This window comes from Bufo bufo, chromosome 1, assembly GCF_905171765.1.
Source record: "Bufo bufo chromosome 1, aBufBuf1.1, whole genome shotgun sequence".
In the NCBI taxonomy this organism is placed as follows: Eukaryota; Metazoa; Chordata; class Amphibia; order Anura; family Bufonidae; genus Bufo; species Bufo bufo.
Genome location: NC_053389.1, coordinates 616,919,226 through 616,933,126, shown reverse-complemented (window position 1 = coordinate 616,933,126; position 13,901 = coordinate 616,919,226).

Here is a 13,901-nt window from a genome sequence, read left to right as displayed (position 1 = left end):
TGCGCCAGATGACCTGGCCTCCACAGTCACCGGACCTGAACCCAATCGAGATGGTTTGGGGTGAGCTGGACCGCAGAGTGAAGGCAAAAGGGCCAACAAGTGCTAAGCATCTCTGTGAACTCCTTCAAGACTGTTGGAAGACCATTTCAGGGGACTACCTCTTGAAGCTCATCAAGAGAATGCCAAGAGTGTGCAAAGCAGTAATCAAAGCAAAAGGTGGCTACTTTGAAGAACCTAGAATATGACATATTTTCAGTTGTTTCACACTTGTTTGTTATGTATATAATTCCACATGTGTTAATTCATAGTTTTGATGCCTTCATAGTCATGAAAATAAAGAAAACTCTTTGAATGAGAAGGTGTGTCCAAATTTTTGGTCTGTACTGTATATATATATGTCTGTACATATAGAGATAAGCTTTATATTATATACACTTAGGTTGCACCCACTTTGGTAATTTGTAAACACTGAGGATGAGAGTGAGTGGTGGCCTTTTAAACTCTGTGTTCCTGCCCCTATAGAGGACAAGGGTCAATCTCTATGGTAGCCGTCATGGTGGATTCAAGGAAACAAAATTACTGGTAAGTCTCATTACGGTTATTCAATATACACTACTCATAAAAAGTTAGAGATATTTGGCTTGTGGGTGAAATTTCAGGGTAAACCTGAAATGCACTCTAACCTTTACAGGTGAAGTTAATGTCACCTTCTCTAAACTTTTGAATGCACATGTCCAACTGTTCAATGTCTCAGTACTTTTTGCACAACTTGCTGTTCTCTAACAAGGAGCTTAACGACAAAATTCACAACAGGTGCTTGATCTATGAATTGCCTAATAAATTTCCTGGTTCAATAAGAATTGGTATTTAAACAGTCCTCCTCATCATGCTGTTCACATTTTAACATCATGAAACCAAGACGACGCCTAACAAATGATCGCCAGTACCTCACCATTGCAAGGCTTCAAACCTGATGTTCTCAGACGAAAGTGACCACTGAGCTTAGACTATCACAGAGTGTCATCAGCAGGTTGCAACAGAGAGACTGAGTCACAGAAAGGCATAGAAGAGGACGTCCTTTGGCCACATCCCACACTGATGACCTCTTCATTGTGAATAACGCCCTGCGGAACCCGATCATAAATGCCACACAACTCCAGGCACATTTAAGGGAGGTGAGAGGCGCCCAAATGTCATGTCAGACCATTCAAAAACATTTACATCAGCGTGCTCTGCGTGCTAGACGATCTGCAAAGGCACCTGACCACAGGCGGCGTCTTGCATGGGCCAGGGAGCATCTACACTGGACGAGGGACCAGTGGGCCTTAGTGCTGTTCACTGATGAAAGTCGATTCACGCTGAGCAGAAATGATGGCCGACAACGATGTTGGAGACGTCAAGCAGAGCACTATGCATCAGCAACTGTTGTCACCAGACAAGCCTTTGGTGGTGGTGTTACAGTGTGGGCAGGTGTGTCTAGTCAATACAGAACTGCCCTATACTTTGTGAATGGTACAGTGACAAGCCCATACTACTAATAACATCATTAAAGGGGTATTCCCATCTGAGACAATGGGGGAATATCGCAAGGATATGCGGGTCCCAAGAACTGAGCATTTTTAAGATTATTTTTCATTTTCCATGTCACTTTTTACATTTAAACTAAAACGCAAAGTCCTGCAGTTTTCACACTGGCCACTATGTCTAATAATTGGCATCACTTCTTGGTTTGTACAGATCACTTTACTGCAGTTAACTTATTCTTATCCTGCCTGTAATTATATCATCTCTGTGTATCGATAAGACAGGATCCACCATTCACAATAGGTGATTGTCAGAGCTTATATATTCTTTCATTCAGGTGCGTACATAGAAATCTTGGGGCCCCATAGCAAAACTCAGAATTGCCCCCCCCCCCCTCCCCCAATAAAAAGTACAATTATTAAAGCTGATTAGTGAGGCTGCGGGGTGTTGCAGTGATATTGATGAAGAAAATTGGAATAAAGGCTCATGCACACGACCGTATGAATTTTGCGGTCTGCAAAATGAGAATCCTCAAAAAATACGGATGACGTCTGTGTAACATTCGTATTTTTTGGGTGGGAACCATTGTAACAATGCCTTCTCTTGTCCACAAAACAGTGCGGGGCTATGGAACAGACATCAAACATACGGATGCAGAGAGCACACGGTGTGCAGTCCGCATTTTTTGCAGACCCATTGAAATAAATGGGTCCGCAAAAAAAGGAATGGACACGGAAACAAAATACATTTGTGTGCATGAGCCCTAATTGAAATAAATTTATTTAGTGGATATTTTTGCTCTTTTTTTTTTAAGCATTTTCTAAAATTTTATGTGTATTATATATTATGTTTGCAATTTTCAAACAGAGCATCGTAAGTGTTAGGCTACATGCACACGAAAACTGTTTGTTTCCGTGTCCGTTCCGTCTTTTTTGCGGATAGGATGCGGACCCATTAGTTTCAATGGGTCTGCAAAAAATCAGTTATAACCCCCATTGTGCCCCCTTTATAGTAATAATGCCCACTGTGCCCCCTTCATAGTAATAATGCCCATTGTGCCCCTTTAATAGTAGTAATGCCCACTGTTCTAGTAATGCCCTCTGTGCCCCCTCCATAGTAGAAATCCCCATTGTTTCCCCTTCACAGTAATAATGTCCACTGTGCCCCCTTAACAGTAATAATGCCCTCTGTGCCCCTTTTACAGTAGTAATGCCCTCTGTGTCCCCTTCATTGTAGTAATGCCCTCGGGCTCTGTGCCCCCTCCATAGTAGAAATACCCATTGTGTCCCCTTCACATTAGTAATGCCCTCTATGCCTCCTCCATAGTAATAAAGTTCTCTGTGCCCCCGACATAGTAATAAAGTCTTCTGTGCACCCTCCTTAGTAATAAAGTTTTCTATGCCCCCTCCATAGTAATAAAGTCCTCTGTGCCCCCTCTATAATAATAAAGACCTCTCTGCCACCTCCATAGTAATAAAGACCTTTGTGCCCCCTCCATAGTAATAAAGACCTCTGTGCCCCCTCAATAATAATAAAGCCCTCTTTACCTCCTCTGTATTAACCCTCCCCCCAAAAAACAAAACAAAAAAAACACAGTAACTACTCACCTTGTCCCGTTCCTGAAGCTCATATACCTCTCCTCCCTGCAGGCACAGATCGCTCTGCACGGTGTGGGCGGAGCTCATGCAGATTTCCGGGCTGCAGACTCCACCCATACAGGCCAGCAGCGTGATCTGTGACTGCAGACTGAATGGTGGAGCGGGGAGAAGTCTCTTGCTTCACCATTCTGTGCGCCGCTGGCCTGAAGGAGGGGAGGAGCACGGGGAGCTGAGCGGTCAGTGAGTGACAGGACCGCAACTCCCAGCGCTCCAGCAATGAGTGCTTTCATCTGTATTGATGGAAGTGCTCATTGCTTCTGGCACCCCACTGAGAGCCAGCACCCGGGGTGGACCGCCATCCCCCACTGGCTGTACTTGACTTGTTCTGACAGACAGGGGGCAGGGGCCAATGCCATTCATCAGCAGAAGCAAGGAGGAGGGGAGTAATCAGGAGGAGGACATAGGACTTAGGCTGGTATTTCTCTCTCTACTGTTACTGGTATGCAGAGTGTATTCAGGTCAGAAAGGGGGTGGAGCAATGAAGCCTGGCTGGGCACCCTAACCTCACGGGCCCCATAGCCAGTGCGTGGTCTGCATATATTGACGGTACGCCACTGCTTTCCTTGGTCACAGAACATGCATAGAAAACTCTCCCATGTAAGTCAATATGAATCCTTCCTGTCCATTGGGTCTATGGCCCATGGGGCTGCCATAAAGCAATTTTTTTAATACTGTGTAAATGCTGTTAAGAACAGCTCAGGCAAGATGGCCGCCCCATAATCATGTTCAGGAAAAAAAAAATAATAATCTACAATCAGAAAATAAAAACAGATTAGAAAGAAAGGAGATGTGCTACTATCTGGTTTTAACTGGCAGTTAAAAATTTTGGTGACACATTTCTAGTCATTGTGCCTTTGCATGAACAACATAGGCCTAATTTTATCTTCAAGGATGACAATGCGCCAGCTTGTTGAGGTCGCATCGTTAGGGAACGGCTGAGGTAGACTGGGGTTCCTCAAATGGAGTGGCCTGCATTTTCTCCAGACCTGAATCCCATTGAAATCCTATGGGATCAGCTGAGTCGCCGTGTAGAGGCCCAGAACCTCAAAGACCTGAGGGCCGCCTTTCAAGAAGAGTGGGATGCCATACCTCAGCAGACAATAGGTCAATTTGTGAACAGTATGAGACTTCATTGTCAAGCTGTAATTGATGCTCAAGGCCACATGACAAGATTTTGAGACACTGATATTTTTGTGGGGGTATACCCACCACTGCTTTTTGGAACGAGGAAATCACCATTGCATGCTTCTACTTAGATGCCCTACTTTCATGATATAATACCACTGTAGTGTGAACTTTTTATGTTTTCCATCAATTTCACCCAAAAGCCAAATATCCCTAACTTTTTGTGAGTAGTGTCTATTTGGAGTGAGTGCAATGTGGCTTATACCTACAGTCATGGCCAAAAGTTTTGAGAATTACATAAATATTGGAAATTGGAAAAGTTGTTGCTTAAGTTTTTATAATAGCAATTTGCATATACTCCAGAATGTTATGAAGAGTGATCAGATGAATTGCATAGTCCTTCTTTGCCATGAAAATTAACTTAATCCCAAAAAAACCTTTCCACTGCATTTCATTGCTGTCATTAAAGGACCTGCTGAGATCATTTCAGTAATCATCTTGTTAACTCAGGTGAGAATGTTGACGAGCACAAGGCTGGAGATCATTATGTCAGGCTGATTGGGTTAAAATGGCAGACTTGACATGTTAAAAGGAGGGTGATGCTTGAAATCATTGTTCTTCCATTGTTAACCATGGTGACCTGCAAAGAAACGCGTGCAGCCATTATTGCGTTGCATAAAAATGGCTTCACAGGCAAGGATATTGTGGCTACTAAGATTGCACCTCAATCAACAATTTATAGGATCATCAAGAACTTCAAGGAAAGAGGTTCAATTCTTGTTAAGAAGGCTTCAGGGCGTCCAAGAAAGTCCAGCAAGCGCCAGGATCGTCTCCTAAAGAGGATTCAGCTGCGGGATCAGAGTGCCACCAGTGCAGAGCTTGCTCAGGAATGGCAGCAGGCAGGTGTGAGCGCATCTGCACGCACAGTGAGGCGAAGACTTTTGGAAGATGGCCTGGTGTCAAGAAGGGCATCAAAGAAGCCACTTCTCTCCAAAAAAAACATCAGGGACAGATTGATCTTCTGCAGAAAGTATGGTGAATGGACTGCTGAGGACTGGGGCAAAGTCATATTCTTCGATGAAGCCTCTTTCCGATTGTTTGGGGCATCTGGAAAAAGGCTTGTCCGGAGAAGAAAAGGTGAGCGCTACCATCAGTCCTGTGTCATGCCAACAGTAAAGCTTCCTGAGACCATTCATGTGTGGGGTTGCTTCTCATCCAAGGGAGTGGGCTCACTCACAATTTTTCCCCAAAACACAGCCATGAATAAAGAATGGTACCAAAACACCCTCCATCAGCAACTTCTTCCAACAATCCAACAACAGTTTGGTGAAGAACAATGCATTTTCCAGCACAATGGAGCACAGGCAAAAGTGATAACTAAGTGGCTCGGGGACCAAAACGTTGACATTTTGGGTCCATGGCCTGGAAACTCCCCAGATCTTAATCCCATTGAGAACTTGTGGTCAATCCTCAAGAGGCGGGTGGACAAACAAAAACCCACTAATTCTGACAAACTCCAAGAAGTGATTATGAAAGAATGGGTTGCTATCAGTCAGGAATTGGCCCAGAAGTTGATTGAGAGCATGCCCAGTCGAATTGCAGAGGTCCTGAAAAAGAAGGGCCAACACTGCAAATATTGACTCTTTGCATAAATGTCATGTAATTGTTGATAAAAGCCTTTGAAACGTATGAAGTGCGTGTAATTATATTTCACTACATCACAGAAACAACTGAAACAAAGATCTAAAAGCAGTTTAGCAGCAAACTTTGTGAAAACTAATATTTATGTCATTCTCAAAACTTTTGGCCACGACTGTACATGTGTAAAAGTACACCAGGGGGTTGCTTGGCGAAGGTTGCAACTTTTGCAAAAGTCGCACATAGTAAATGTGCCATAATCCATTTCTAATCTCACTTTTAGCCCTTAAACATAGACCACTTTGAAAAGTGGCAAGAAACACCAAATGTCGCAAAAATTTACCAAATGTTGTAGAAAACGACGGGTTTGCCATAACGTGACTTTTTAAAAGTGGTTTTCTGAAGCTTTAATACTGATGACTAGAGATGAGGGAATCAAAGTTGACGATCTGGAATTCGATCCAAATTTCAGGAAAAATTTGATTCGTCCCGAAGTCTAATTTCCTCGCACTTAATGGTGATGAATCGCATTTTTTCTAAAATGGCTCCTGCACATGTTATAATGAGGAAGTAAGAAGCCCGGGAACGAGGGATCAACCACAATGCCATGCATGCAGCCATCTAGCCAATCAGCCGCTAACCAGCCCCTGTGATGTCACAGCCCTATAAAAAGCCTCAGTCTGCTCGGTCTTCGCCATTTTCCAGTGAACATAGTGCATGGAGAGACATGACAGGCACTAGGGACAGTGACTAGGAAAGACTTTATTGTGGAAAAATAACTATTGAGCAGTTCAGGGAAAGATTATTGATAGTGTAGGGATATAATAGGGAGGTATTATCCACCCTATGTGGAGAGAGCAGGGACCAGTTGTGTAACGGGGTGCCGAAGGCACACTCGGTCTCCCATCAGCCACAGACCTGCTGTTTAGCTTCGGTGCGAGGATCTGTGTTTGACCTCGTTCCCAGGGTGGCTTTGCTCCCTCCTAGGTCTGCCTTGAGCACCGAGCTGATCACTCTGTGCTCGACCTGTCGGTCATGTGACGCTGGCCACGTCACATGACCCTCACTCCCCACTATAAATACAGGCAGCCTGCTGGCCACAGGTTGCCTGTTAATTTAGGTTCCTGGTGTTTGTTGGATACCTGTGTACTTACCTGATCCTGTTCCCTGACGATCCTTTGCCTGCTTCTCCTGTACTGCGCATCCCTCCTGGTATTTTGACCTCGGCTTCCACCTGACTATTCTTTGCGGACTTCTTTGGTACTTCTCGACTCTCCTGGTATTTATGACCCCGGCTTCTCCTGACCATTCTTTGCTTATCCCTGTACTGCGTTGTCCTCTTGGTTTTGACCCGGTCCGTTCACTATCCGTTATTTGTCTTGTCTGTCCTTCCCGCACGTATCCTAAGTTAGGGACTGCTGTCCAGTTGTCCCCTGTCATCAGGACTCGTGAGGCAAGTAGGCAGGGCCAGGGGTGAGGGTGGAGCGCAGTGGTCACTATCCTCCCCCCTGTGTGTGTGTGTACGTGACTGTTACAAATTAACAGGCCCAATAACCACTGTATAATGAATCCTCTGGTTACCCTGACTGACCCTGTCTCTAATCTGACGAAGATGGTGCAGGAGCTAGGGTAAAAACTCTGTTCTTTTGAGTTAGGGCAAGGTTCTTCCACTCCTCAGGCCTCCAGTCCGCATTTTGAGCCCCAGATTAAGCTCCCAGAACCCTTTTCTGGAGACCGGAAGAAGTTTCTCTCTTTTAAGGAGAGTTGCAGTCTTTACTTCTGTTTGCGCCCCGTGTCCTCTGGCCCCGAGAGTCAATGCGTGGGCATTATCATTTCCCGACTACAGGGTGATCCCCAGGACTGGGCGTTCTCTTTACCTGCTGGCGCCAGTTGTTTAACTTCTGTGGAGGGGTTCTTTCAGGCCCTGGGTACCCTCTATGATGAACCAGACAGTGCTCTGGTAGCCAAGACGGCTATATAGGCACTAGTTCAGGGCAATCTACCTGCAGAGGATTATTGCACCCAATTCAGAAGGTGGTGTGTCCCCTCAGGATGGAAGAACCAGCCCTGAAGAGTCAGTTCAGTTCAGGTCTGTCTGATAATATAAAGGATCTTCTGGTCAGTTATCAACTTCCAGAGACCTTAGAGGAGATGATGACCCTTGTTGTCCGACTTGACCGACGGGTTAGAGAGAGACGACAGGAACGACAGTTCTCTTCCCAGATGGTGGTCCAGCCAGAGGCCTATCCCAGAGACAACGCTGAGGTCTCCACCGAGGAACCCATGCAGGTTGGCATGACCCGAGGGAATCTTCGCCGCAGACGTGGAGAATGCTTTTACTGTGGAGATTCTGACCATTGGATCAACCAGTCTCCTAAGAAGGTCCTCTCTGTCAAGTTTACTAAGGCAAGGCAACCTAAAGACCAGGTACACCCTGATTTTTCTAAATGTAAGCTTTTGGTACCATTACGATTTCTCTGGGGGTAGATAAATGGCCGGGTAAGGCCTTTATTGATTCTGGCTCAGCGGCCAGCTTTATTGACTCTGAGTACGCTGTAAGATTGGGTATTCCAATGTTAGCTTTACCAACTCCTATCCATGTCATGGCTATTGATGCTACTCCTATTATTTGTGGTACGGTGAGCTCATGTACCTCAGAGATTTCTCTAACCGTGGGTGTGTGCCACTCAGAGAGATGTTCCCTTTTAGTCCTGGAGAACCTACCGGTTGAGGTGGTACTAGGGTTGCCTCGGCACCGACTACATAACCCCACTATAGATTGGTCCAAGGGGGAGTTGGTGAGATGGGGGCCTAAGTGTGACTCGTGCTTGTCCGTGGTACAGGCTGGGGTCTCAGTAAAGTCTGATACTTTACCCACTGTTGTTAGGGAATATTCTGATGTATTCTCATCACCAACCCCAGAGGTTCTACCCCCCCATAGACCTTATGATTGTACTATAGAGCTAGTAGAGGGGGGCAAGTTTCCTAAGGGGGCGAATTTATAATCTTTCTAAGCCCGAACGCAAGGCCATGGAAGATTATATTAATCTTCTTCGTTAAGAAAAAAGATGGTGGTCTTAGGCCATGTATCGATTACCGGAGATTAAATAAAATTACTGTCCAGAATAGATACTCCCTCCCATTGATTCCGGATTTATTTAACCAGGTTCTGGGGGCAATCTGGTTTTCCAAGATTGACCTGAAAGGGGCATACAATCTAATCCGAATCAAGGAGGGAGACGAATGGAAGACGGCGTTCAATACTCCGGCAGGACACTTTGAATATCAAGTGATGCCTTTTGGACTCAGCAATGCCCCAGCTGTGTTCCAAAACTTTATGAATGACATTCTTAGGGAGTTCTTAGGTAAATTTGTTATTGTCTATCTTGACGACATTTTGATATTCTCTCCTGACTTCGAATCCCATTTGTCTCATGTTAAACAAGTATTAGAGGTGTTGAGGGAGAATCAGCTATCCGCTAAGCAAGAGAAATGTGTCTTTGGTGTACAGGAGATTCTGTTTCTAGGGCATGTTCTGACTCCTCACGCCTTCAAGATAGATCCTGGTAAGGTACTAGCAATTAAGGAATGGGTAAGACCTTCATCCTTAAAGGCCTTACAACGATTCTTAGGTTTCGGCAATTACTATCGTAAATTTATTATGAATTTTCCTGTAATTGCTAAACCGTTGACCGACCTTACTAATAAAGGGGCGGATTTGGAGAATTGGTCTACTGAGGCCATTTCTTCATTTGAAAAATAAAAAAAGGCATTCACTAGCGCTCCCTTTCTGATCCAGCCTGATCAGAAGAGACCTTTTATTGTGGAGGTGGATGCGTCCGAGGACGGAGCAGTAGCAGTCCTTTCACAAGGTCCTGCTAGCCTCACTAACCTGAGACCGTGTGCCTTCTTCTCCAGAAAATTCTCTCCCACGGAGAGAAACTACAACATAGGGAATAGGGAGCTGCTGGCCATTAAATGGGCATTTGAGGAGTGGAGGCATTTTCTGGAGGGGGCAAGGCATTGTGTAACTGTTGTCACTGACCATAAAAACCTTATGTTTCTCGAGTCTGCTAAGAGGTTGAATCCCTGTCAAGCCAGATGGGCTCTGTTTTTTTTACTCGTTTTGATTTTTCCATTACGTTCAGGCCGGGAAGTAAAAATGTGAAGGCAGACGCATTGTCTCGGAGCTTCCATGCTTTTCAACCTACTGAGGTACCACCTGAATCCATCCTACCAGCAAAAATCTTCATAGCAGCTCTAACCCAGGATATCTCGGCTCGCATTAGGTCTGAACAACATCTGGCACCGGTATCCACCCCAACAGATAAGTTGTTTGTTCCCGTACAATTTTGTCACCAGCTGTTGGGTGAGTGTCACGATTCTGCCTTTTGTGGACATCGGGGTGTTAAGGGCACTAAGGATCTGGTTTCTAGATCTTATTGGTGGCCCACTCCAACTAAGGATGTCAAGTCCTACGTGTCAGCCTGTGAGGTTTGTGCCAGGTCCAAGACACCTAGGACTCGCCCTGCTGGTAACCTACGACCCCTACCCATTCCCAGTAGACCCTGGTCCCATATCTTGATGGACTTTATAACTGACCTACCGCCGGCGGAGGGTAAGACTGTGGTTTGGGTAGTGGTCGATAGGTTTAGCAAGATGGTTCATTTCATTCCCCTGTCTAAACTCCCGAATGCCAAAACCCTGGTGTCTATTTTTGTGAAAGAAATTGTTAGATTGCATGGTATCCTGGAAAATATTGTTTCTGACAGGGGTGTGCAGTTTGTGTCCAAATTCTGGAGGGTCTTCTGTCAAAAATGTCAAATTTCATTGTCTTTTTCCTCTGCCTACCACCCTGAGAGTAATGGGCAGACTGAACGCCTTAATCAGTCTGTGGAACAATTCTTGAGGTTGTATGTTGCTGATGACCAGCAATTATGGGTTAAATTTCTTCCATTGGCTGAATTTGCTTTGAATAACCGTGTCAATTCTTCTGCTGGGGTTTCACCTTTCTTTTGTAACCATGGTTTCCATCCATATTTTCATTCTGGGTCATCCGTCTCCTCCTCTAACCCTGAGGCGGATAGGCTCTCCTCTGAACTCTGCACTGTTTGGGCCCGGGTTCAATCGAACTTAGAAAAGGCTCAAAGTTCTCAGAAACTCAAGGCAGATTGGAGACGTTCAAGGGGGGGTGAATTTTCAGGTTGGGGGATAAGGTATGGTTGTCCTCCAAGAATCTCTCTCTTAAGGTAGATTCTATAAAGTTTGCTCCTCGTTTTATTGGACCATATAAGATCACGGAGGTGATTAACCCGGTATCATTTAGGTTGGAGCTGCCCGAGTCATTCCACATTCATAATGTGTTCCATAAATCTCTACTTAAAAAATATTTTGAACCTGTAGTACCATCGAAAGCCTCGCCTCTGCCGGTTCTTGTTAATGATGCTGTCGAGTATGTGGTGTCTAAAATAGTGGATGTCAGGAAGGTGCGTAATTCCTTGCAGTACCTGATTCACTGGAAGGGGTATGGACCTGAAGAGAGATCTTGGGTACCTGGCAGGGAGGTTCATGCTCCTAGACTTGTTTGAAAATTTCATTTAGAACACCCTGAAAGGCCATCGTCTGAAGTCTTGGGTCCGATGGCCCCTCGTAAAAGGGAGGGTACTGTAACGGGGTGCCGAAGGCGCACTCGGTCTCCCATCAGCCTCAGACCTGCTGCTTAGCTTCGGGAGCGAGGATCTGTGTTTGACCTCATTCCCAGGGCAGCTTTACTAGCTGGGAGGCTCCCTGCTCCTAGGTCTGCCTTGAGCACCGAGCTGATCACTCGGTGCTCGACTGGTCGGTCATGTGACGCTGGTCACGTCACATGACCCTCACTCCCCACTATAAATACAGGCAGCCTGCTGGCCACAGGTTGCCTGTTAATTTAGGTTCCTGGCGTTTGTTGGATACCTGTATACTTACCTGATCCTGTTCCCTGACGATCCTTTGCCTGCTTCTCCCGTACTGCGCATCCCTCCTGGTATTTTGACCCCGGCTTCCACCTGACTATTCTTTGCGGACTCCTTTGGTACTTCTCGACTCTCCTGGTATTTATGACCCCGGCTTCTCCTGACCATTCTTTGCTTATCCCTCTGTACTGCGTTGTCCCGGTCCGCTCACTATCCGTTATTTGTCTTGTCTGTCCTTCCCGCACGTATCCTAAGTTAGGGACTGCCGTCCAGTTGTCCCCTGTCATCAGGACTCGTGAGGCAAGTAGGCAGGGCCAGGGGTGAGGGTGGAGCGCAGTGGTCACTATCCTCCCCCCTGTGTGTGTGTGTACGTGACTGTTACAAATTGTACAGTGTAAAGCCTGGGTAACAGGAGCTATTCTATTACACCTTGCTGCACTAATTGGGGTTACATACAGTGATCTAATACTTCAGATTTTAGTTTTTTTTGCATTCCTTGATAGATCAGTAATTCCAGTAATCCTTGATTTTGTTATTGGGGTGAATTGCAGTCTGATACAAGTTTTGAGGTGTTTTTATTTTATCTACAGGTGAAACTCGAAAAATTAGAATATCGTGCAAAAGTTCATTTATTTCAGTAATGCAACTTAAAATTAGAATATTGTGAACAGGTTCAATATTCTACGCTCAAAGTGTCACACTCTAGTCAGCTAATTAATCCATACCCGCTGAGCAAAGGGCACCTCAAAATTGTGACTTTGGGGTTTTCATAAGCTGTAAGCCATAATAACAAATAAAGGTGTGAAATATCTCGCTTTGCATGTAATGAGTCTATCTCATATATTCGTTTCCCTTTTTAAGTTGCATTACTGAAATAAAAGAACTTTGCACGATATTCTAAAAAATTAAATTTAAAAGGTGAAATTGCGGTCTGATACAACACGTTTTGGGGTGTATTTAGTTTATATATAAGTACATCCGTTCATCCTTGATTCTGGGGTGAAATTGCGGTCTGATACAACAAGTTTTGGGGCCTATTTAGTTTATGTATAAATACATCTGTTCATCCTTGATTCTGGGGTAGAATTGCGGTCTGATACAACAAGTTTTGGGGCCTATTTAGTTTATATATGAGTACATCCGTTCATCCTTGATTCTGGGGTAGAATTGCGGTCTGATACAACAAGTTTTGGGGCCTATTTAATTTATGTATAAGTACATCCGTTCATCCTTGATTCTGGGGTGAATTTATAGTCTGATACAACAAGTTTTGGGGTGTATTTAGTTTATATCTAAGTACATCCATTCATCCTTGATTCTGGGATGAAATTGTGGTCTGATACTACAGATTCTAGGGTGCTCAAATTATATTAAATGTAAATATATGAGTTAGTCCCTAGTTGTGGAGTTGGTGAGAAATTGCAGACTGATGCTATTGCTCTTTTACCCTTGCAGTTTCTTTTAATGTACAGTATGTTGGACAGACAGGTGACAGGCCCTTCTAAAGGAACGGGCAGTGGCCAAAATGTTTCTGGAGCTGGCAGGACTTGCAGCAGAAGGGGTGATGGGGGTGGTAGCAGCAGTCGCAGTGACAGGCCAGAGCTGCCAGTGTAATCTAGCGGTTATGTTTTGACCAGCAACCCAGCTGTCCTTGAATGGTTGACTCGGTCTTCTACTTCGTCGTAAGTGACATCAGACACACCTAGCCAAGAGTCGTGGGTGGGTTCCTCTGACACCACTCTTAGTTGGCATGGCCTGGGAATAAGCTCTGTGCCCCCACCTGTCCTGAACCTGCCTCTGTTATTTCCTGTTCCTTCAGCTCGAGAAGTATTGTATGCCGTCGGCTCGGCTCCACTTTTCAGTGAGGATGAGATTCTAGAGGACAGTCAGCAGCTACTGCCCAGCCAAGTTCGGGGCACTGTGTTGATTCCACATGCGGTTGCCACCTCACCACTCTGTGACTGGGCCATTGTGTTGACTCCTCGTGCAGTTGCCATCCTCCCCA